A 22444-nucleotide genomic window follows, 5' to 3' on the forward strand; every position below is an offset into this window, starting at 1 on the left:
CTGAAGTTTAAAATGGGAGACAAAAAATACAACTTTAGAGTAAAAAAGAGATTAACTATGAATGAGATCTATATATGTAAATATGAATACTTGGAAAGGCAGGTGCCTTTCATGATGGTTCCTCTTCCTGCACCATTTCTTTCTCAGGTTTCTGCTGCCTGAGGTATTCACTAAGTAGGTCAGCTGTGGCCATCTTCCTGATGTATTCATGGATGTTTGTATTTTCATCCTGGATGGTGGTTCTGACACTCACCAGTCCTCAGACCCCTTCCTTCCACTTAGTGTACAGTCTCAGGGTGCTGGACTTGGTGAAACCCTGCATGCATTATAAGGAGCTTTCTTGTCTTGATACCAGTGGCTTATGTCTCCTCGTTTGGCCACCTGGTTTTTGATGAGTGGTAGGTTATAGGTATCGATCGCCTGGATTCATTTGTGTGCAATTTTTCCTTCTAGTAGTGCAATCCCCTCAGTTCTGACTACTTTCTCTTTGTTATCATCCAACTACACTTCTCTAGCACAAATCACATTTTGGTGTGATTGCTTGGGGTTCAAGCCGTGGTTGCATATTGCCTTTGATTTCGTCACTGCCTTACCTGTCTCCTCTGGTAAATCTGTGATCCTTTCTGTCATTGTCAAATGAAAACCAACCAAAAGACAATTCACTTACCTAACCTTCTAAACAAAAAATCCTAACTGAGCTCCTAGAAGAACTCCTGTCTTGTCTGGTCTTCTCCAGACAAGACAGTAAAACTGTTTTATCTACAGTTTTACTTTGTAATATTGTTCATACTTGTGCCCACGTAGCCTGTCTGGAGTGATCCTTTGCCCGTGGATTGTGCTGGTTGTGTGTGTGTGTGTGTGTGTGTCTGTTTGTGTGCGTGCGTTTAAGTGGTTTCTTTTTTTAATTAAATTTTGAAATATACATAGTCCTTTGTCAGTGTGTGCAATGCTGGTGTTCGGTGTACTTTAAGGTTTTTGTGACCTTTAATGAGTTTTGTTTTTGTTTTTATTGCAGTGAACTGAGGACATACCAGTAGCTGTGGGACCTCCGGTGGTGAATCGTTTTCCACACTTCCGTTGTTGTACAGCACCTGGGGTGTAGACTTGATTTTACATGTGAGTTTCGTTTGGTCCTCAGCTCCTGGTAAGTCCAGTTCAATATATAGTTTTATTTAATTTAGCAAACTATCACAGAATGGGCTGTACCACAGTCAACTTTTGTTGTTTTATTCCTTGTTTTAATTTTTACAAATATAATTGAAGATATATTAATAATAGAGCCAGTCTGCCTCTGTTGTGCATCTTTGAACGTGTGTAATCGTTTTCTGGTTTTAAAAACACTGTATTTCATGGGGGTGAAATTCCCCGAGGTTGCGTTGTCATGTTTTACTTTTTCAAATAACCTCATTGACCACTTTGTCACACTGGCAACCTGGCCCTGATATCTCCCCTGGGTAGAGTATGCTCACATGTCAGGGAGTTTTTATTGTTTTATTTGCTTATGCTTCAAAAGTTATGTTATACATATTTCACCAGACACAGTTTTCTGAGCCTGTGACACTGACAAGAGACCAGCACAGAAATACATATCCGCAGAAGTTGACTTGCATTATATTATTCTTAGAAATTGACCTGCAACACACATACTCTGTGACACACACACACACACACACAGCTTGCATGCAGACAGACATCAGGACCTGCGTGACAGGAAATGTGATTATATTTGCATATTGACGATGTAACCTATAAAAATAAACGAATACTGCAGTTCGGTGTGATTTGCTCTGAGCTTTTCACCCGTGCAGCACGTTAACCTACACAAGTGTCTCATTGTTGTTTATTCACCTGACTGTTTGTTAACTGTAAATCTCTGACATCACAGTTCACTCAAATCAAATCAAATCACTTTTATTGTCACATCACATGTGCAGGTACATTGGTACAGCACATGTGAGTGAAATTCTTGTGTCACCTCATCCTCCATTGGTCTCTCTCCTTTTGAATGACTTGGGAGGCACTGCCAAAAGCAGTTGACCATTAGTGTTTTTATGCACACTGATTATTAGCTCCCAGGCACACTGCAGGACAACATGAATGGCTATCTGTCAAGGACATTCCCCTAAAATCTCTCTTCCACAGGCTATCCCCACGCTACATTGGTCCCTATGAACTTGGGGCCGTAATAAGCAGTCAGATTAAAGTTCCCTATGTCCATGTGAATTCATCCTACATGTATCTCAGGTCAAGCCAGTGCTCCCCAGTCTATTGTAGGAGGGAGAAGTAGGATGAGCACACACACACACCATTATTCAACATCACAGTAAAAAGTGTCAACATTTGCATGCTTGAATGGTAAACGCTCCTCCTCGTGGACGAATATAAAAATTAAGAGCAAGTATACCAAAATAAAATTTTAATATAAAGGAATATATTAGATGAGATTAAGATAAATGTGTGATCAAAAATGGCATTTTCAGTGATTTTCAACAGGATATTTTTTGTCATTAAGAATAAATGTGTCAGTTTGTGTGAGTTGAAACAGCTTCACATATAACTCAGTTTACGATCATCAATTCTCAACTGACTGAATGACCACACATGCGCCATGATGTATTTATGCAGGCAAATTTGGTATATCAGTGTAACAGGCAAAAGAAGAAGTTTTTCCTAACAATCACTTCAACAATCCAAATAATATAGTTACTTTCCACTGTTAATGATAAACTATAAATTTACCCCCAAATCCTAAAATATTGAAGATTCTATTAAATCAAACAGACCAAATTTAAAGTATAATGAAGATTTGGAGGAATACCTTTATCCACTTCATTATGATACTATAAAAATAACATGCTTTTACTGAAGACTAACCAAAACTTTAATGCTTTGCCACAATTTGTGTTTCTTAACTCACTTTCCAGAACTAATCAGTTAAATCAACATTCCACTGACCAATCACATTATAATGCAGGGACAAAACCAACATAGGGATATCAGGTATACAAAAAAACTGCATGAAGAGCTGGCTCTGTCCTCGGGTTTTTGGTTTTCTTTCTAAATTAAGTTAAGATTCTATCTTTGTAGAACTGAACATACAGCAAAGCTAAGAAATAAAATATTTCTTAATATTACCTAACCAGCTGTGTGCTGCCAGAGATTAAAACTCACCAGCAGGTGGTGCTATTGTATTTTTCGGGTCATAGTTGCAGTAACCAATCAGGACTTGGCAGAGCCAGGATCAGAAAGTAATTCTCACATGTGCCGTCTTGATTGAACAGTCTCTTTGAACCCAACTCTATCCTTATGTGTTATTTCATGGCTGTAAGTATGTTATGTTTTGTTTTGTTTTTTTTACTTTATGTACATTTGTGAATTGTGTGAATGGATTCAGGCACAGACTCGAGCTCTTTGGAGAAAGAGTTCACAAGTTTATTTACAAAACTAATGTCCAGAATGTCTGTGAAGGTTCTCAGTCATCCAGGTCATCGTAGTCAAAGGAGCTTGCAAAGAAAGAGGCGGTGGTTTATGACACCAACTGTCTGCCATCTATAATCCAGTTTTGAGTTCCCTCCCCAGACGCCTTAACGACCACTCACATCCTGGGCCATCTGACCTCAGAAATTCGCATTTTGTTCTTTCTGTTTATATCCTGTAAAAGAGGAAGTCAGTCAATACTGTTTCTTGAAAGTCTAAAATGACTCCGTCACTCTGAGAATAAGTTTTCTAACTTCCCTCATTCAAAACCTAAGGTTACAGAATATAATTACTAACTTCAAGTATGAATGTCACATTGTATCATCAGTTAATATTTACAAGCTACACCACCACAAGATGCAGGGAGAATACATAGTACAGGTGCTTTAGGTCAATTAGTTTTAGTTGCAAAGCTGCTATAGACATGAAATTATGGGCTAATTATAAAAAAATGCAAGAATAATACTGTCCTGTGATAGATGAAGTCAGAAAGGTCTTAAGTCTGCAATTACTCAAGCCCAAGCACTTTTTTATTAACGTTGGTTATTCGAAATGTGCATAACATTTTACAGAATACACATCACTCAGTACGAGTATCACATTGTATCTGTAAGCTTTGGATGCACAAGTATTGTGAAGTTGTCACTACTGTTGCCTCTCAGCCCAACACACAACATTTTAGGTCAATAAATGCAAAAAGAGAATTTTATGTTTCAATTACGTGCAAAGCTTGTTATTAAAAATAACAAGTGTGCTTCATCTTCATTTTAGCAGAATTTAAAACATGTAATATGTTCCATAACAAAAATACACACAGATAGGAAGCACACAACAAAAATATTTCACAGGAAGTAAACTGCTAGTGTGACATCACTTTAATGCCTCATTTAAAAGAGGGTTTTTTTGTTTTGTTTTTTTAGTTCACTGCCATTATCTAACTATATATGGATCGGACACAAACATCCTGATTCTTATCAGGTTACCTGAGATGAACTACAAAACAACATTTCTCTGTACAACATCTGTGCAATACATGTCCACACTCATTTCTTCTGCACTGGCTTTTTTTAGCCTTGCACATTTTGAACTGTTAAAACATCACATCCTGCTGCTGCGTGCTGTCCTGCACTCAGTCTAAACAAGGTCCAGGTTTCTGCTTCAAAAACTCAGTTTCATCATAATGAGCATCTTCATTTTCTGCTGTTTAGGCTGCTTCCTGAAGAGACAGACTCACACCTATCGTGAAATGAAAAAAAAAAAACTGGAGGAAAAGGCTCATTCACTTGATTTTGATAATATTAGAACAAACAGTTCTTACTGAAGACAGTCACAGAAATCCTCAATGCTTTGCCAATAGAGTAAAATTGAAAAACAGGAAGTTTAATTGCATTTTATGTTTCTTAAGTAATTTACCAGATTTAGCTCAGTCAACTAAAACGCCTGAACTCTGTGCAACATTATTCTTTTTTGAACTTACACTATTTAAATTTTGCCTTCACCTGATTTCTTTTCTTCATGTAAAAGTCATCCTACAGACTACTGATGCTGCCTAGCTGCATTCTCACCTGCCACCAACTTGCAGTCTCCTGTCTTTTTCAGATTGTCCTTCTGCATAGTTCATCAGAGTGCACCTTCTGCCACTCGTATATTTAACTCTACATTACATAAGTTGTTATATGTTACATGTCAGTCTATGTTCCATTTTTTTTTCTTTTATACGGTAAGTGTTTTTCATGTAAATCATGTTTTCATATAAAAGTGAGCATTTCAGTTCCTAAAACTACCTTTGCTTCAGCTACAGTTTGCTAGGATTTGTCAGTGTCTTATTGACAACATCTACAGATATGCAATAATAAATAAAAGTAAACTATAACAAATATGGTACTGAAGTCAGGATCTTTTTGAAACAATATATAATAATCTAAATTCATGGGTGCAATTTATACAATGTAGCAATTTTCTACAAACCCAGTTCTAAAAAAAAACTCTGGGGATGCTGTAAGATGTAAATTGAAAACAGAATTAAATGATTTGCAAATCTGTTACGGCCCTGGCCATAATGTGTCTTGGTAGCCGTTTCTTGTTCTGTCTGTGTCTTTAAGTCTCTGCAGGTCCCTGATTGGATAAGCTGACGGCTGCCGATTGGTCCCCTGATCATGTGGTTGCTTTCAAAATCCCTCACTAGCAGTTGGGGCAGCCACTGACAGCAGCAGCAGACCTGACCCTGGCCTCCAAACGCTGTAATATTTGTGATTCCCGTGACTTACAGAGCTTTGAATATAGTGTGTAAATTAGCCTTCACTTGTAAATAGCACTTGTAAATAGTCACTGAAGCCAAAGTGGTGAGCTGCCTTGTTGTTTTCTGTATTATTTCCTTCTGTTTATTCAGTTAGGGAGTTAGGCGTAGCATTTGTGTTTTGTTTGTTCTTTTCATCATGTAGGGTTCAGGTAGCACCTTCTTGACTGATTAAGCTGGTTTTGTTTGTTATTTTGCCCTTTGTTCACCCCAGAAGTCACGCTTCAGTTTAGGCACAATAAACCACTGTTCACTAAGAAATTGTTTTTTCTCTGTGTGGCTTTGGGGCCCAGGGCGGGGTCACTTCTTTTTTTTAACTCTTATGTTACGTTCCTGTACCCCTAGACTGGGGCGTAACAAAATCTCATAAGTTTATATTTTATTCACAGCAGAACATAGAACACATATCAAATGGTTAAAGAGAGGAAATATACTATTTTCAGAGACAGAAAAAGGTCATACTGAGTTTGATTGTTCCCCCCAAAAAACAGACACATTCAGCATTTCCTGTTCTTTTAACAGCAGTCAGTAAAACTCGGGGAACAGAGGAGAGCATTTGTGAAACTTTTTGGAAAAGATTGTTGTCCCTTTCTTGTGTCATAGGGTTCAACAGTGTTCAGTTTGTCATATTTTTGGTTCCAAAATGTGCCAAATGTTTCCAGGTGGTTAAAGGCCTGGACTGCAGGCAGACCAGTGCATCGCCCAGATTCTTCTACTATGAGTTCAAGCAGGTGTGTTAGAGATTTTCTTCATTATACATTATAACCAAATCTCTATAATACAATATAATCAAGTAAGCCTTATATTTTAACCAAGTATGCCTTATATTTTGTGTGTTCATATATTTTCACATAACCAAGCCTATTGTTGAAGAATCACCTAACCAAGTCTATTGTTAAAGGAAAACTGATGCATTCCTTACCTCAGTGTCTGAGATGTTTGACAGCATGATATAATGATGCATTCTTTTCCTTCAGTGTCTGTGATGTCAGATAAAGCATGATATACTTCTGTATTCTTATCCCAGTGTGTGAAAGATCAGATAAGCTGATTTAATGTTTAACCTCTTCCCTGACAGTTAAAAGAGGAAGTACTATGTAACCCATTTTTGCCTTATAAATAAAGCAAGCGAGCCTGTGCTCGGTGTGTTTTGTCTTCTCAGAGACATTCACCCGTGTGGGTGTCTTCTCAGAGACATTCACCCGTGCGCACGTTTTCTAATTACACTGAGTCGGTCTGCAGTAGTCTCATTTCTTACTTGTGTTTGAACAAATGTCTACCCCTGACATTTAATTGGTCCTTCGAGCCGGATAACTGACTGTTATTTTTAACGTCTAGTTTTCCACAGACGGTCTCCATCGGGTCCTGACGTCGTGACGCCTGCGCTGGAAGAAATCTGATCAGTAAAACGAAAAACCCGGACACGTGAATTCGATCTCCGGTCAGCGTTCGGCCTTCACGGCTCCAGGACCCGATGAGCACCGGATCAAAAAACGCAGCGCCACAGTAAGGTGAATATGAAACACTGCATTCCATCAAGCGCTAAAATACGTTGATATTGAGATTTTCCTTTAAAATAGTGTAAACCTGGTTAGCGCCGACAGATCTTAGTCCAAGAGGGACTTAAAGACAACAGGCAAGAGCGAAATTCTAGAAGTCGCTATTAAAAGTTCCGGTTGCTCTGGGTAGCAGCTGTAACGGAACGAGTTCCGGTCGCTCTGGGAGTGGCTGCAACGGAACAGGTTGAAGGTGTTACATGAAATAGGCCTACGGAAAATCTCAATAAAAATTATAAAAACGCGCTTTGTTTGTGTTGAAATAGAGGAGTGAGTTGTTTTTACGACCCAATAAGCGGTCGAACCACTTCTCAAACTGTTTTCCTGTGTACACTCACGTATTGGTTAAAGTGGAAAAAGGGTTGTGCTTCATCACGTAAAATCAATAACCGCTCTCTCGGATAGCGGGAGAGTAGAAGGCTGTTATTGAAAACCCATTCCCACTTTTTCATGCCAAAGAAGGTGTCACAGTTCTGACGTAATTAGTTCAAAATGGGTAATTCTAAAACTAAAGTAAAATTAACAGCAGATGAAGAAAAGCTTGAAAAAAAACTGTCAAAACGCAGGAAGAGTCAGTGCAAATAGGTGGAGAAATCCACATAAAATTTCTTGTCCAGCCTGGCAAGGCAAATGCAACCCAGAGTCAATAAATGCTTTAAAAACTGCTTTGCAAAAAGAGCTATATGAGGAAAAAAGTCAAAAGAAAGTAAAAAGCAGGACAAAGAAGGGACAAAAGAGAGATTAAATGCTGGAATTGTGGAAAAAAAACGGGCACTTTGCTCGAGACTGCAGGAGTGTAATTCAGGAACAGGAAAGTGATGAATGACTAGCACGGGAGGAAGGAAGTGAAACAGATGAAGCGGAGGTTTACAATGTAGAACAACTACTGTTAGGTTCAGAAGACAAGCCAACAGTTGTAATATATGTGAAAGGTGTGCCGTTAAAAAATGTTTTGGGACACAGGAGCGTGTAGATCTGTTTTAACTGTAGAAGTCCCAAATGTAACATTCTCAAAAAACACTATAATTGTGAAATCAGCCTCAGGACATGTGACAAAACAGCATCTAACCGATCCCCTTTTATGTCACATAGAGATAGTGGCTGTGGCTGCAAAAATCAGTGCATTTATGACCCATCATGCCCAGATTGTATGAAATAAATAAAAGGAAATCATTCATATGAAGACCTTTTCTATAATAAAAAAGAAAAGAGATGCATAAGGTAGATTAAGGCTGTGTCATTGTTCAGCCAAGGAAAGTGTGTGAAAAGATAAATGTTTCCATCCTGGAGGGTGGGTGAGACTGCAGCTCACTCACAGTCCCTGATGGATACAAAATAAAATATAATAATCTGAAGGTTGGATCTGAGATGAGGCAAACAGAAGACCAGTCTAAAACTAGGCACAAACCTGTTCAGAGAAAAAGCAATATCTAAACCAATTAGGTGCATAGAGGCACTTAACCTGCTTGAAAACCTGTCATTTATCCTAGATAAATATTACTGAGATACAGAGCACATCTATAATAACAACTAATAAGCCAAACCCTGTAAGATAATAACTAAACCTGCAGGATTATGAAGCTGAATTAAATGTGTGGACACCGCTAAGTTGATAAGCATGTTACACATTTTCTTTTATTTTTTATTTATGGTTTTTTTAGAACAGAGGCTGCATGCTATTAAAAGCGAACACATGCAGCTGTCTGTGAGCTCAGTTTCCCCTCACACTTCTGCTGTTTCTGGCAGCATTTTTCTTTGTCTTTTTGTATCCTGACTCATGTATGTTTTTGTTTGTTTTTGTTTTTTGATTATTTTGTTGGTTTGGAAACAAATTTGTGCCAATACTTGTGGATTATGGTGACACATAGTGATTAGGCATATGATTTACAAATGCATATGACTTACAAATACCCAGTTTTAGAACTGTGAGCTATGAACAATGCTATGAACAATGCTATGAACAATGCTATGAACAATGCTATGAACAATGCTATGAACAATGCTATGAACAATGCTATGAACAATGCTATGAACAATGCTATGAACAATGCTATGAACAATGCTATGAACAATGCTATGAACAATGCTATGAACAATGCATGTTCATTCTTTGAAAAACTAGAAGGTATTTAAAAATGCCTCAAGTGAACAAAATTCTTGGTTGAGAGATGGAGCAGAATTAAAAGACAACCTCATGATGTGTAATGGTAAACCAGTCCTTCCAAAATCTTTGCATAAAACTGCTGCTTTGGTGACACACTCGAGGACTCATGTGTCATCAGGAGGGATGGTTTCTATTCTCAATAAACAATTCTATACAAAAAATTTTGAAAGTTCAGCAAAAGAGTTTATTAGAACATGTATGATTTGCCAAAAACACAATGCTCAAGGCAATTTAAGACTAAAACGAGGCCGGTTCCCTACACCGCCACACCCATTCCATACTATCCACATGGATTTTATAGAACTAAATGAATCTCAATCCTCCAAGTATGCACTTGTGATAATAGATGTATTTTCCAAGTGGCCAGAAATATACCCAGTGAAAAAAGCAGATGCAATTTCAGTAGCAAAATGTTTGTGCAACCATTTCATTCCAACATATGGCATTCCGTCTCTGATAAGATCAGATAATGGTACACATTTTGTAAATGAAGTAATAAGTAAAGTTTCTGAAGCTTTAGGCTTCAGCATAAAACATCATTGTTCTTATCATCCACAAAGTGCAGGATTAGTCGAGAGAACTAACGGCACAATTAAACAAAGATTGAGGAAATGTATGGAAGAAACTAAAAAACCATGGCCTGAATGTCTAAGCTTAAGTTATGGATGAGAGTAACTCAAGGAGCAGGTGGTCTAACGCCATTTGAAGTTGTACATGGCAGACCCTTCCCTCTCCCCATAACTAGTGAGCCAATTAATAAATCTATTGCCGAAACAACAATGGCAGAATGGATGACAAAACTGTTTGAGAATAAAGAAGTGATACTAAGCAATCAACTGCCGAGTGATCTATCTCCAGTCTCTTGCAGGTTGAACCCCGGTGATTGGATTCTGATTAAAGTCCTCCAGCGAAAAAATTGGAGTTCTCCACGGTGGGAGGGTCCCCATCAGGTGCTGCTTACTACACCAACAGCTTGCAAAATCGCTGAAAGACCTTCGTGGATCCATCAAAGTCACGTGAAGAGAGTGTTTGCACCACAATAAGACGCCGGTTCCCCCGACTCTCAAGTGATCCCCTGGTGAAGGAAAGGGCCGATTGGGTATACCCCGCCCTTTACCTTCTCGCCAGTGGTCTCCTCACTTGGAGCCCGGGTGTGCCTGGTCGCCCTGAAGAACAAACACATAATAAAGAGTGACCCCATCCCACCAAAGAGAGGAACCAATGACAACACCGGGGACGCCTGGAATGCAGAGAGCCAGCATGATGAATCTAGGAGAAGAAGAGCCACCAGCCCCAGCCCCAAAGCTGTTATGCTTAAGTGCTTGTCACTTTCAACGGAAACGGTTCATGTGCCGCCTGATCTGTCTGGTGGCCGGCGTCATCTTAGGGGTGATGCTCTTCTGGCTGATACCTGGAAGAGCCCACAGAATAACACCAACTATTCCCCGTCTCAAGAGGTGGACCCATGACAATTCCCATCTAACTGAGATGACCCAAGATCACATCCACCCTTGGATGAACAATGCCTGGTACCGATACCTATAGAACACCATAGAAGAAAAAGAATGTTATGTCTGTTCTCACATGCCTTCAACTTCAGTCTACCCCACCATATATGGTCGCATAATGGACAGTCACTGGCAAAGTGAATGTGCAGCAAGTTTTGCCAGCATTGGAAGACAACACTTTGCAATCGGCATGAAAGCTTCACTCCCAGGTGCAAAAGGCCTGAAGGATGGAACCTGTGACGACAAATTCTGGGTAGATATGACAGTAAAAAACAGAAATGCTTCTGTCCCTTTCCCTGTTTTTATGACCCATACAGAGAAGTGGCATCCTCTGTGCTTCTACCAAGCGGCAGGGCAAGGACGCCACCCCCTGGGCCATACCAGCAACTGCAACGCAACCTATGGAGGAGTAGGGTATGGGACAGTCAACCTAAATCAACAGACGTGCCAGAGAACTTCAAACTCTGGAACACCGGCGAGAAGGTAATCCACGCTCTGTTTCCTTGGACAGGAGTAGGAAAGCACGCACTACGAATAGAGACTTTAGACTATCGCTTTGGACTGTTTTTGAACGCTTCTGCCCGCATTGACAAATCACAGAATGAAGAAATTGATGCAATCCGCATCACTGTCATGCAACACAGAGTAGCTTTGGACATTGTTCTTGCAGAGAAAGGAGGTCTCTGCATATTGTTTAACAAGACATGTTGTACTTACATACCTGACAACATACACTCATTAAACATGACAAATGCTTTAAATGTTCTGAAACAACTAAGAGACGCTCAGCAACAGGACTACGTAACCAATGAGCAAGGCTGGTGGGACTGGTTGCTGAACGGCTCCTGGAAATCTTTGCTGATTAAAGGCCTGTTGGCCCTATGTACTATGATGTTTCTATTTTGCATTTTTGCTGCTTGCATTATCCCTTGTCTGAAACGCATGGTGATGAATATGTTTAACCATACTTTAGGAAATTATGTCTTGATCCAGAGAAATGTTGAGGATCCCTTTCGCCAGTATGATATGCTAAACATAGAGGACAGAGTGGAGAATTTCTATTCTTATTAGGAGCTGATGTTTAGATACTACACTGAATGACATGCAAGTTGAAAATGTGATTTAAGAAGTGACTATGCATTGATATAAACCTGTGAAATATATTAACATCAGGAGGGAAATGTTAGAGATTTTCTACATTATACATTATAACCAAATCTCTATAATACAATATAATCAAGTGTGCCTTATATTTTGTGTGTTCATATATTTTCACATAAACAAGCCTATTGTTGAAGAATCACCTAACCAAGTCTATTGTTAAAGGAAAACTGATGCATTCCTTACCTCAGTGTCTGTGATGTCAGATAAAGCATGATATACTTCTGTATTCTTATCCCAGTGTGTGAAAGATCAGATAAGTTGATTTAATGTTTAACCTCTTCCCTGACAGTTAAAAGAGGAAGTACTATGTAACCCATTTTTGCCTTATAAATAAAGCAAGCGAGCCTGTGCTCGGTGTGTTTTGTCTTCTCAGAGACATTCACCCGTGCGCACGTTTTCTAATTACACTCTGAGTCGGTCTGCAGTTGTCTCATTTCTCTTACTTGTGTTTGAACAAATGTCTACCCCTGACAATCGTCTTGACCGCTCGGCCACAACAACCACATTGGGCTGTGGAACTACATACTTGAAAGACATACGTCTTCCAAGTCCTACGCCACACATCTTTCAAGTAGGATGTGCACAACAACGGCCACGCTGGATTGTAAATGCGGTAGCTGCATGACTTTGGTGCGAAAGCTTGTGGTTTTGCAGTTCCGTGAGATTGGTGCAGCACAGCTGCGGTTGAAGCTAGCTGGCTGACATTAGCTTGCTTGTTTGCATGAACAGTAACACACACAGCTGATGATTTTGCCACCGCAAAGAGCTGATCAGTACATGGTTAGTAAAATGTTATCTTCATTCCAAACATTCAGCACAATATTTAAAGTGGGACTGGGTGTCTTTATGAAGAAGTAGCATGTCCAATCCCAGTTTCATGTAAGAATGTATAGGTATGAAGTGATGAGAACTCAAAGCCTGTTTGAACAGTGTCTTTCCACAGCAAACGGTAGCAGCGAGGCCGATGAAGAATGCACCTGGCCTGACATTGTAAGCATTTGCAGAAAGAGCGGAGAACGTTTTTAGTGTAAGATAGTACGCAGCCCACATGCTTGAACAGCACTGCGAGTGGCAACTGCGATGGCCGGGAATCGAACCCAGATCAACTGCTTGGAAGGAAGCTATGCTCGCCACTATACCACCATCGCTATGAAAGACTACAACATCACTGATTCATTGTCCGGCTTATACAGATTTTCAGGACAATTAACAAGGTGGGCATTGTGATTACTCGCTTGTCAGGTTCTAACCTGGTCAAAAGGTAGATCACTAAAAAGACTAGTGCTTTCATGCAACTGCACATTTAATCTCATCAGCAAAGCTTCTTAGCTACTCAAGTGTGGCCTCTCACGCATTTAAACTCTTGCGTGATTTTTAGCACCTTGAGAGTCGCAATGGTCACGCGAGTTCTTCAGGTCACAGCAGACAAGGTGAGAATAGGTGTGAATCTGTCTTGGGACGAATCTGGGACGAGGACGTCTTTGGCTCCTCTTTCAAGTTATTGGACTTTGGCAAAAAGGTTTTACGCTTAATTCAAAAATGAGAGCAAGTGTCTGTGTCCCGAATACAAAGTGGGAGCTGGTTCCACAGAGAGGGGCCTGAAAAGTGATGGCTCTGCCTTCCATTGCACTTTAAAATCCCCTCGGAAGCCAGCAGTCTGAGAGCAAAGCACTCTGTTGGGATGATATGGCACTGTGAGATCTTGTAGACAAAATTGGTGGTGATTATTCAAGACCTTGTGTGTGAGGGCAAGTATTTGGATTTTTATTTGGGATTTAATTGGGAGCCAAGTGTACAAAGGCCGGCATAGTGGGTCTGTGGCCACTCTTGCTTGCGCTTTTGCGTGTCCGTCAGCCAGCTGTGGAGAAGAGCAAAGTTTTTACATGCAAAGAGCTGTAGTGAAAAGCAGTGTTCGAAACAATGAAATGTTTCCACTCCTTGTGCTTTTCATGCAGTAATGTTTGAAGCTATTTCTGCTGTTGTCCCATTCCCGGTGAAATCCGCTGTGCCTCCAATCCCGATCCCAGTCCTTATGCAAAGCAATCAGCATTTGTCAGACGCATGAGTCATTGGCGGTACTCAGACTGGATCCTGGACGACTACACGGGGGCACGTGTGGGGTGGCTAAGAGTCCAATTGAAGGATGCCATGTTTACTGAATATGTGCCTAATTTTGTCAGGACATAGCTGGGTCCATTGCTTCTGCGTGCTCTATTTTCACAAGCAAAGGCCTGGCTCTTTCTCCTGGCACCTTCTCAGGTGATCTCCATGCCTTCTTCTCAAATCAACGTCTGGACTGCCGCAAAACAGCTGACCGTTGTCGACAGGATTCGAACCTGTGCGGGGAGACCCCAATGGATTTCTAGTCCATCGCCTTGACCGCTCGGCCACAACAACCACATTGGGCTGTGGAGCTACATACTTGAAAGACATACGTCTTCCAAGTCCTACGCCACACATCTTTCAAGTAGGATGTGCACAACAACGGCCACGCTGGATTGTAAATGCGGTAGCTGCATGACTTTGGTGCGAAAGCTTGTGGTTTTGCAGTTCCGTGAGATTGGTGCAGCACAGCTGCGGTTGAAGCTAGCTGGCTGACATTAGCTTGCTTGTTTGCATGAACAGTAACACACACAGCTGATGATTTTGCCACCGCAAAGAGCTGATCAGTACATGGTTAGTAAAATGTTATCTTCATTCCAAACATTCAGCACAATATTTAAAGTGGGACTGGGTGTCTTTATGAAGAAGTAGCATGTCCAATCCCAGTTTCATGTAAGAAGGTATAGGTATGAAGTGATGAGAACTCAAAGCCTGTTTGAACAGTGTCTTTCCACAGCAAACGGTAGCAGCGAGGCCGATGAAGAATGCACCTGGCCTGACATTGTAAGCATTTGCAAAAAGAACGGAGAATGTTTTTAGTGTAAAATAGTACACAGCCCACATGCTTGAACAGCACTGCGAGTGGCAACTGCGATGGCCGGGAATCGAACCCAGATCAACTGCTTGGAAGGAAGCTATGCTCGCCACTATACCACCATCGCTATGAAAGACTACAACATCACTGATTCATTGTCCGGCTTATACAGATTTTCAGGACAATTAACAAGGTGGGCATTGTGATTACTCGCTTGTCAGGTTCTAACCTGGTCAAAAGGTAGATCACTAAAAAGACTAGTGCTTTCATGCAACTGCACATTTAATCTCATCAGCAAAGCTTCTTTGCTACTCAAGTGTGGCCTCTCACGCATTTAAACTCTTGCGTGATTTTTAGCACCTTGAGAGTCGCAATGGTCACGCGAGTTCTTCAGGTCACAGCAGACAAGGTGAGAATAGGTGTGAATCTGTCTTGGGACGAATCTGGGACGAGGACGTCTTTGGCTCCTCTTTCAAGTTATTGGACTTTGGCAAAAAGGTTTTACGCTTAATTCAAAAATGAGAGCAAGTGTCTGTGTCCCGAATACAAAGTGGGAGCTGGTTCCACAGAGAGGGGCCTGAAAAGTGATGGCTCTGCCTTCCATTGCACTTTAAAATCCCCTCGGAAGCCAGCAGTCTGAGAGCAAAGCACTCTGTTGGGATGATATGGCACTGTGAGATCTTGTAGACAAAATTGGTGGTGATTATTCAAGACCTTGTGTGTGAGGGCAAGTATTTGGATTTTTATTTGGGATTTAATTGGGAGCCAATGAAGAGAGAAGTCCATATGGGGGAAATCTACTCTGTCCTTCCAGTCCCTGACTGTGCTCTGGATGCAGCGTTTTGGAAAACAGTGTAAAGGCTTTTCAGGAAGCTTTTAGGACACTGTGAAAATACTGAATTTGAATAGTGGAGGCTAGAAGTAGTGAATGTATCCTTCCTCTCTATCATTAGATGGAGAGAGTGTACAAAGGCCGGCATAGTGGGTCTGTGGCCACTCTTGCTTGCGCTTTTGCGTGTCTGTCAGCCAGCTGTGGACAAGAGCACAGTTTTTACATGCAAAGAGCTGTAGTGAAAAGCAGTGTTCGAAACAATGAAATGTTTCCACTCCTTGTGCTTTTCATGCAGTAATGTTTGAAGCTATTTCTGCTGTTGTCCCATTCCCGGTGAAATCCGCTGTGCCTCCAATCCCAATCCCAGTCCTCTTGCAAAGCAATCAGCATTTGTCAGACGCATGAGTCATTGGCGGTACTCAGACTGGATCCTGGACGACTACACGGGGGCACGTGTGGGGTGGCTAAGAGACCAATTGAAGGATGCCATGTTTACTGAATATGTGCCTAATTTTGTCAGGACATAGCTGGGTCCATTGCTTCTGCGTGCTCTATTTTCACAAGCAAAGGCCTGGCTCTTTCTCCTGGCACCTTCTCAGGTGATCTCCATGCCTTCTTCTCAAATCAACGTCTGGACTGGCGCAAAACAGCTGACCGTTGTCGACAGGATTCGAACCTGTGCGGGGAGACCCCAATGGATTTCTAGTCCATCGCCTTGACCGCTCGGCCACAACAACCACATTGGGCTGTGGAGCTACATACTTGAACGACATACGTCTTCCAAGTCCTACGCCACACATCTTTCAAGTAGGATGTGCACAACAACGGCCACGCTGGATTGTAAATGCGGTAGCTGCATGACTTTGGTGCGAAAGCTTGTGGTTTTGCAGTTCCGTGAGATTGGTGCAGCACAGCTGCGGTTGAAGCTAGCTGGCTGACATTAGCTTGCTTGTTTGCATGAACAGTAACACACACAGCTGATGATTTTGCCACCGCAAAGAGCTGATCAGTACATGGTTAGTAAAATGTTATCTTCATTCCAAACATTCAGCACAATATTTAAAGTGGGACTGGGTGTCTTTATGAAGAAGTAGCATGTCCAATCCCAGTTTCATGTAAGAAGGTATAGGTATGAAGTGATGAGAACTCAAAGCCTGTTTGAACAGTGTCTTTCCACAGCAAACGGTAGCAGCGAGGCCGATGAAGAATGCACCTGGCCTGACATTGTAAGCATTTGCAAAAAGAGCGGAGAATGTTTTTAGTGTAAAATAGTACACAGCCCACATGCTTGAACAGCACTGCGAGTGGCAACTGCGATGGCCGGGAATCGAACCCGGGTCAACTGCTTGGAAGGCAGCTATGCTCGCCACTATACCACCATCGCTGTGAAAGACTACAACATCACTGATTCATTGTCCGGCTTATACAGATTTTCAGGACAATTAACAAGGTGGGCATTGTGATTACTCGCTTGTCAGGTTCTAACCTGGTCAAAAGGTAGATCACTAAAAAGACTAGTGCTTTCATGAAACTGCACATTTAATCTTATCAGCAAAGCTTCTTTGCTACTCAAGTGTGGCCTCTCACGCATTTAAACTCTTGCGTGATTTTTAGCACCTTGAGAGTCGCAATGGTCACGCGAGTTCTTCAGGTCACAGCAGACAAGGTGAGAATAGGTGTGAATCTGTCTTGGGACGAATCTGGGACGAGGACGTCTTTGGCTCCTCTTTCAAGTTATTGGACTTTGGCAAAAAGGTTTTACGCTTAATTCAAAAATGAGAGCAAGTGTCTGTGTCCCGAATACAAAGTGGGAGCTGGTTCCACAGAGAGGGGCCTGAAAAGTGATGGCTCTGCCTTCCATTGCACTTTAAAATCCCCTCGGAAGCCAGCAGTCTGAGAGCAAAGCACTCTGTTGGGATGATATGGCACTGTGAGATCTTGTAGACAAAATTGGTGGTGATTATTCAAGACCTTGTGTGTGAGGGCAAGTATTTGGATTTTTATTTGGGATTTAATTGGGAGCCAATGAAGAGAGAAGTCCATATGGGGGAAATCTACTCTGTCCTTCCAGTCCCTGACTGTGCTCTGGATGCAGCGTTTTGGAAAACAGTGTAAAGGCTTTTCAGGAAGCTTTTAGGACACTGTGAAAATACTGAATTTGAATAGTGGAGGCTAGAAGTAGTGAATGTATCCTTCCTCTCTATCATTAGATGGAGAGAGTGTACAAAGGCCGGCATAGTGGGTCTGTGGCCACTCTTGCTTGCGCTTTTGCGTGTCTGTCAGCCAGCTGTGGAGAAGAGCAAAGTTTTTACATGCAAAGAGCTGTAGTGAAAAGCAGTGTTCGAAACAATGAAATGTTTCCACTCCTTGTGCTTTTCATGCAGTAATGTTTGAAGCTATTTCTGCTGTTGTCCCATTCCCGGTGAAATCCGCTGTGCCTCCAATCCCAATCCCAGTCCTCTTGCAAAGCAATCAGCATTTGTCAGAAGCATGAGTCATTGGCGGTACTCAGACTGGATCCTGGACGACTACACGGGGGCACGTGTGGGGTGGCTAAGAGACCAATTGAAGGATGCCATGTTTACTGAATATGTGCCTAATTTTGTCAGGACATAGCTGGGTCCATTGCTTCTGCGTGCTCTATTTTCACAAGCAAAGGCCTGGCTCTTTCTCCTGGCACCTTCTCAGGTGATCTCCATGCCTTCTTCTCAAATCAACGTCTGGACTGGCGCAAAACAGCTGACCGTTGTCGACAGGATTCGAACCTGTGCGGGGAGACCCCAATGGATTTCTAGTCCATCGCCTTGACCGCTCGGCCACAACAACCACATTGGGCTGTGGAGCTACATACTTGAACGACATACGTCTTCCAAGTTCTACGCCACACATCTTTCAAGTAGGATGTGCACAACAACGGCCACGCTGGATTGTAAATGCGGTAGCTGCATGACTTTGGTGCGAAAGCTTGTGGTTTTGCAGTTCCGTGAGATTGGTGCAGCACAGCTGCGGTTGAAGCTAGCTGGCTGACATTAGCTTGCTTGTTTGCATGAACAGTAACACACACAGCTGATGATTTTGCCACCGCAAAGAGCTGATCAGTACATGGTTAGTAAAATGTTATCTTCATTCCAAACATTCAGCACAATATTTAAAGTGGGACTGGGTGTCTTTATGAAGAAGTAGCGTGTCCAATCCCAGTTTCATGTAAGAAGGTATAGGTATGAAGTGATGAGAACTCAAAGCCTGTGTGAACAGTGTCTTTCCACAGCAAACGGTAGCAGCGAGGCCGATGAAGAATGCACCTGGCCTGACATTGTAAGCATTTGCAGAAAGAGCGGAGAATGTTTTTAGTGTAAAACAGAACGCACCCCACATGCTTGAACAGCACTGCGAGTGGCAACTGCGATGGCCGGGAATCGAACCCAGGTCAACTGCTTGGAAGGCAGCTATGCTCGCCACTATACCACCATCGCTGTGAAAGACTACAACATCACTGATTCATTGTCCGGCTTATACAGATTTTCAGGACAATTAACAAGGTGGGCATTGTGATTACTCGCTTGTCAGGTTCTAAACTGGTCAAAAGGTAGATCACTAAAAAGACTAGTGCTTTCATGCAACTGCACATTTAATCTCATCAGCAAAGCTTCTTAGCTACTCAAGTGTGGCCTCTCACGCATTTAAACTCTTGCGTGATTTTTAGCACCTTGAGAGTCGCAATGGTCACGCGAGTTCTTCAGGTCACAGCAGACAAGGTGAGAATAGGTGTGAATCTGTCTTGGGACGAATCTGGGACGAGGACGTCTTTGGCTCCTCTTTCAAGTTATTGGACTTTGGCAAAAAGGTTTTACGCTTAATTCAAAAATGAGAGCAAGTGTCTGTGTCCCGAATACAAAGTGGGAGCTGGTTCCACAGAGAGGGGCCTGAAAAGTGATGGCTCTGCCTTCCATTGCACTTTGAAATCCCCTCGGAAGCCAGCAGTCTGAGAGCAAAGCACTCTGTTGGGATGATATGGCACTGTGAGATCTTGTAGACAAAATTGGTGGTGATTATTCAAGACCTTGTGTGTGAGGGCAAGTATTTGGATTTTTATTTGGGATTTAATTGGGAGCCAATGAAGAGAGAAGTCCATATGGGGGAAATCTACTCTGTCCTTCCAGTCCCTGACTGTGCTCTGGATGCAGCGTTTTGGAAAACAGTGTAAAGGCTTTTCAGGAAGCTTTTAGGACACTGTGAAAATACTGAATTTGAATAGTGGAGGCTAGAAGTAGTGAATGTATCCTTCCTCTCTATCATTAGATGGAGAGAGTGTACAAAGGCCGGCATAGTGGGTCTGTGGCCACTCTTGCTTGCGCTTTTGCGTGTCTGTCAGCCAGCTGTGGAGAAGAGCAAAGTTTTTACATGCAAAGAGCTGTAGTGAAAAGCAGTGTTCGAAACAATGAAATGTTTCCACTCCTTGTGCTTTTCATGCAGTAATGTTTGAAGCTATTTCTGCTGTTGTCCCATTCCCGGTGAAATCCGCTGTGCCTCCAATCCCGATCCCAGTCCTCTTGCAAAGCAATCAGCATTTGTCAGAAGCATGAGTCATTGGCGGTACTCAGACTGGATCCTGGACGACTACACGGGGGCACGTGTGGGGTGGCTAAGAGACCAATTGAAGGATGCCATGTTTACTGAATATGTGCCTAATTTTGTCAGGACATAGCTGGGTCCATTGCTTCTGCGTGCTCTATTTTCACAAGCAAAGGCCTGGCTCTTTCTCCTGGCACCTTCTCAGGTGATCTCCATGCCTTCTTCTCAAATCAACGTCTGGACTGGCGCAAAACAGCTGACCGTTGTCGACAGGATTCGAACCTGTGCGGGGAGACCCCAATGGATTTCTAGTCCATTGCCTTGACCGCTCGGCCACAACAACCACATTGGGCTGTGGAGCTACATACTTGAATGACATACGTCTTCCAAGTCCTACGCCACACATCTTTCAAGTAGGATGTGCACAACAACGGCCACGCTGGATTGTAAATGCGGTAGCTGCATGACTTTGGTGCGAAAGCTTGTGGTTTTGCAGTTCCGTGAGATTGGTGCAGCACAGCTGCGGTTGAAGCTAGCTGGCTGACATTAGCTTGCTTGTTTGCATGAACAGTAACACACACAGCTGATGATTTTGCCACCGCAAAGAGCTGATCAGTACATGGTTAGTAAAATGTTATCTTCATTCCAAACATTCAGCACAATATTTAAAGTGGGACTGGGTGTCTTTATGAAGAAGTAGCATGTCCAATCCCAGTTTCATGTAAGAAGGTATAGGTATGAAGTGATGAGAACTCAAAGCCTGTTTGAACAGTGTCTTTCCACAGCAAACGGTAGCAGCGAGGCCGATGAAGAATGCACCTGGCCTGACATTGTAAGCATTTGCAAAAAGAGCGGAGAATGTTTTTAGTGTAAAATAGTACACAGCCCACATGCTTGAACAGCACTGCGAGTGGCAACTGCGATGGCCGGGAATCGAACCCGGGTCAACTGCTTGGAAGGCAGCTATGCTCGCCACTATACCACCATCGCTGTGAAAGACTACAACATCACTGATTCATTGTCCGGCTTATACAGATTTTCAGGACAATTAACAAGGTGGGCATTGTGATTACTCGCTTGTCAGGTTCTAACCTGGTCAAAAGGTAGATCACTAAAAACACTAGTGCTTTCATGAAACTGCACATTTAATCTCATCAGCAAAGCTTCTTTGCTACTCAAGTGTGGCCTCTCACGCATTTAAACTCTTGCGTGATTTTTAGCACCTTGAGAGTCGCAATGGTCACGCGAGTTCTTCAGGTCACAGCAGACAAGGTGAGAATAGGTGTGAATCTGTCTTGGGACGAATCTGGGACGAGGACGTCTTTGGCTCCTCTTTCAAGTTATTGGACTTTGGCAAAAAGGTTTTACGCTTAATTCAAAAATGAGAGCAAGTGTCTGTGTCCCGAATACAAAGTGGGAGCTGGTTCCACAGAGAGGGGCCTGAAAAGTGATGGCTCTGCCTTCCATTGCACTTTAAAATCCCCTCGGAAGCCAGCAGTCTGAGAGCAAAGCACTCTGTTGGGATGATATGGCACTGTGAGATCTTGTAGACAAAATTGGTGGTGATTATTCAAGACCTTGTGTGTGAGGGCAAGTATTTGGATTTTTATTTGGGATTTAATTGGGAGCCAATGAAGAGAGAAGTCCATATGGGGGAAATCTACTCTGTCCTTCCAGTCCCTGACTGTGCTCTGGATGCAGCGTTTTGGAAAACAGTGTAAAGGCTTTTCAGGAAGCTTTTAGGACACTGTGAAAATACTGAATTTGAATAGTGGAGGCTAGAAGTAGTGAATGTATCCTTCCTCTCTATCATTAGATGGAGAGAGTGTACAAAGGCCGGCATAGTGGGTCTGTGGCCACTCTTGCTTGCGCTTTTGCGTGTCTGTCAGCCAGCTGTGGAGAAGAGCAAAGTTTTTACATGCAAAGAGCTGTAGTGAAAAGCAGTGTTCGAAACAATG

The 22444-nt window shown here is 42.2% G+C and overlaps 7 non-coding genes across 7 annotated transcripts; all 7 read right to left on the minus strand.

The window, feature by feature from the left end:
* Positions 1 to 14480: 14480 nt before the first annotated feature.
* Positions 14481 to 14562, minus strand: trnas-aga (transfer RNA serine (anticodon AGA)). The gene has a single exon. It is a non-coding gene; the product is annotated as a tRNA-Ser (tRNA).
* A 2007-nt stretch (positions 14563 to 16569) lies between these two features.
* On the minus strand, positions 16570 to 16651 carry trnas-aga (transfer RNA serine (anticodon AGA)). Its single transcript has one exon. It is a non-coding gene; the product is annotated as a tRNA-Ser (tRNA).
* Positions 16652 to 17226: 575 nt separating this feature from the next.
* Positions 17227 to 17298, minus strand: trnag-ucc (transfer RNA glycine (anticodon UCC)). The gene has a single exon. It is a non-coding gene; the product is annotated as a tRNA-Gly (tRNA).
* Positions 17299 to 18658: 1360 nt separating this feature from the next.
* On the minus strand, positions 18659 to 18740 carry trnas-aga (transfer RNA serine (anticodon AGA)). Its single transcript has one exon. It is a non-coding gene; the product is annotated as a tRNA-Ser (tRNA).
* Positions 18741 to 19315: 575 nt separating this feature from the next.
* Positions 19316 to 19387, minus strand: trnag-ucc (transfer RNA glycine (anticodon UCC)). The gene has a single exon. It is a non-coding gene; the product is annotated as a tRNA-Gly (tRNA).
* Positions 19388 to 20747: 1360 nt separating this feature from the next.
* trnas-aga (transfer RNA serine (anticodon AGA)) lies at positions 20748 to 20829 on the minus strand. The gene has a single exon. It is a non-coding gene; the product is annotated as a tRNA-Ser (tRNA).
* A 575-nt stretch (positions 20830 to 21404) lies between these two features.
* trnag-ucc (transfer RNA glycine (anticodon UCC)) lies at positions 21405 to 21476 on the minus strand. The gene has a single exon. It is a non-coding gene; the product is annotated as a tRNA-Gly (tRNA).
* Between the last annotated feature and the right edge of the window lie 968 nt (positions 21477 to 22444).

Source organism: Mchenga conophoros, linkage group LG9 (genome assembly GCF_057382185.1).
Source record: "Mchenga conophoros isolate Kocher_MC1m ecotype Shallow Benthic linkage group LG9, M_conophoros_male_GT1.1, whole genome shotgun sequence".
Lineage (NCBI taxonomy): Eukaryota > Metazoa > Chordata > Actinopteri > Cichliformes > Cichlidae > Mchenga > Mchenga conophoros.